General features: G+C 39.7%; 2 protein-coding genes across 3 annotated transcripts in view; one reads left to right on the forward strand and one right to left on the reverse strand.

Annotated features, from left to right (window-relative positions):
- The window catches only part of Had1 (beta Hydroxy acid dehydrogenase 1), an 89,545-nt gene that overhangs the window by 73,518 nt on the left and 13,527 nt on the right, over nt 1-2,500 (reverse strand). The gene's annotated exons all lie outside the window — the stretch shown is intronic.
- LOC138866207 (arylalkylamine N-acetyltransferase-like 2) overlaps nt 1-2,500 on the forward strand; it is a 41,363-nt gene that overhangs the window by 36,843 nt on the left and 2,020 nt on the right. The gene's annotated exons all lie outside the window — the stretch shown is intronic.

The raw sequence follows: 2,500 nt of genomic DNA on the forward strand, positions 1-2,500 counted from the left end.
TATCATTTTGATCAATACTAGAAACCAACTTGCAAAAGACGAATAAAAACGTTTCTCCCACACTAAATCGCACAAAAACGCGCGCCGATCAGAACCAAGCCTGGAACCAAGAACCCAAGGCCCATTAATACTGCATCCATGGTTCCTGTCACACTCCCCTATGAATAAAGCTCCAGCGACTTTCAATCCTTCCTCGGTTCGAATGTCATATCCTGTGCCAAACTTCTCTGTTCGAATGTCATATCCTCTGTGCCAAACTTCTCTGTTCGAATGCCATATCCTCTGTGCCAAACTTCTCTGTTCGAATGTCATATCCTCTGTGCCAAACCTCTGTTCGAATGTCATATCCTCTGTGCCAAACTTCCCAGTTCGAATGTCATACCCTATGCCAAACTTCTCTGTTCGAATGTCATATCCTCTGTGCCAAACTTCCCAGTTCGAATGTCATATCCTCTGTGCCAAACTTCTCTGTTCGAATGTCATATCCTCTGTGCCAAACTTCTCTGTTCGAATGTCATATCCTCTGTGCCAAACTTCTCTGTTCGAATGTCATATCCTGTGCCAAACTCCTTCACTGAGACACACCGCTTCACCGGACCTCTAAGATATAGCATTGTACCCGCCCTTTAAAGTGTTTTGAGATTTTTTTGGGGGGGTCATTCTTGTATCCATGGGTATCTCCATTTAAACAGATGGTAGTTTATTACTTCTGTCCACATAACAGAATCATTTGGATAGCGAAATTGGTCTCCATTTGATGATGGCGAGGTTATGTTTTTTACTGTTCGCAAAGATCCTTCTTTTCAGTATTTTTATTCTTCTCTAAAGATGATGGATTGAGGACCACCCTCCTAACGCGGCATATTCGATGGTTCCCACCCTCCTAAAGTATCATACAAGATGGTTCCTTGAACTGTGAATGGGACATGACCATGGTAATCCTACACTTAAAATATTCTCCCACCTTGGTCTCGAAAGGTTTTCCAATTCAAAAGATAGTACTGGTAGTGCTCACGAGGGAAACTAAAATGAGCGTTGTCCTCTCATCGTCTCCCAGGACAGAGTGTGAGAAGTGAGGACAGCACAGTACAAGTCTGGAATCCCTACTATCGTTACGGGAAAGGCTAGATCAGTAGCAACTCAAGGTGTCATGGCGTCTGTTTTGATGATTGTTCAATGGAAATATAACCACTAAAATAATTATTTTCCTTCCTTTTTGAAAACTGAAGAGACCAAAATGATCGACCATATTCATAAAGTTTCCGTAACTTTTGTGATGTCATCAAAATAAACCCAATGTGCCTTTTTCAAAAAAAAAAGAAAAAAAAAGAAAAAAAGAAAAAAAAAAAAAAATCAAATGCCATGACACCTCGAGATGCTACTGATCTAGCCTTTCCCCTATCTATTGTTACCTTTATTATTATTTTGCCTTCCAAAACCTCGTAGACAGCAAAGTCCTGTTTCTTGTCCCTGTGCGTCGGGAATATTATTTTCAAGTGACGTTTCTGGTGTCCAAGGGCCTTTGCAAATATCTTATAGCTATATTATTGATGTGTCACGTTGTTATATATTATTGATGTGTCACGTTGATATATATTATTGATGTGTCGCGTTGATTTATATTATTGATGTGTCACGTTGATTTATATTATTGATGTGTCATGTTGATATATATTATTGATGTGTCACATTGATATATATTATTGATGTGTCATGTTGATATATATTTGTTTCATTTCTTAAAATATCAATTGACAGAAAATAACTCATTTTGCAACGGACGAGAAGTGGAGGAACACCACGGAAAAATCCTCCCTTTCACCCACATAAAATCTCTTGTCTGTATAAATACAATTAATTAAAGACAAAATGGTAATTTTACAGAACAGTTCCGCCTAACGGATAGCGATAATTTTGGTATCGATGGATTCCTCTCATTGTCTACTATCCAAATATATAGAAATGATTGAGCGACACCTCCCCGCCCCAAAGACCCTGGTACCTTTTATGCTCTCCCTGCTATTGGGGCCATGCTTGCCATTAACGGGGGAGGGCGAGGATCCACGTAATAATTTCTACATATTTGGATAGTAGAGAGTAAGAGAAAACATTGATGCCAAAATTGTTGCGATCCGTTTGGCAGAACTATTCAGTGAAATATCCAATAAAATAATCTTTAAACATTTGTACACTGACACAAAGGCGCAGGAAGGTCACGCAAGTGGCATCTCCGCTTGGCCAGACTGAAAAGCAGACCAATCCATAGATGCTGAGTTCGACCGTGCGTCGCTCGAGCACTGTTTATTCCCTACTTTAGTGTTGCTTCACACTTCTCTCGAATTTTTAAAGAGCAGTCTGTAAAAGTAGGATGAGAAAACCAGAAACGATGAAGCTACTCTAAAAGTCTTAGAAGATGAGGGGCAAAACAGAAGAGCAAATGAGAGACAGAGAAAGGAAGAAGAAGAGTGAGATTGACACAGAAAGGAAAAGAAAAGGGCTG

Source organism: Penaeus vannamei, chromosome 24 (genome assembly GCF_042767895.1).
Source record: "Penaeus vannamei isolate JL-2024 chromosome 24, ASM4276789v1, whole genome shotgun sequence".
NCBI classification, from domain to species: Eukaryota; Metazoa; Arthropoda; class Malacostraca; order Decapoda; family Penaeidae; genus Penaeus; species Penaeus vannamei.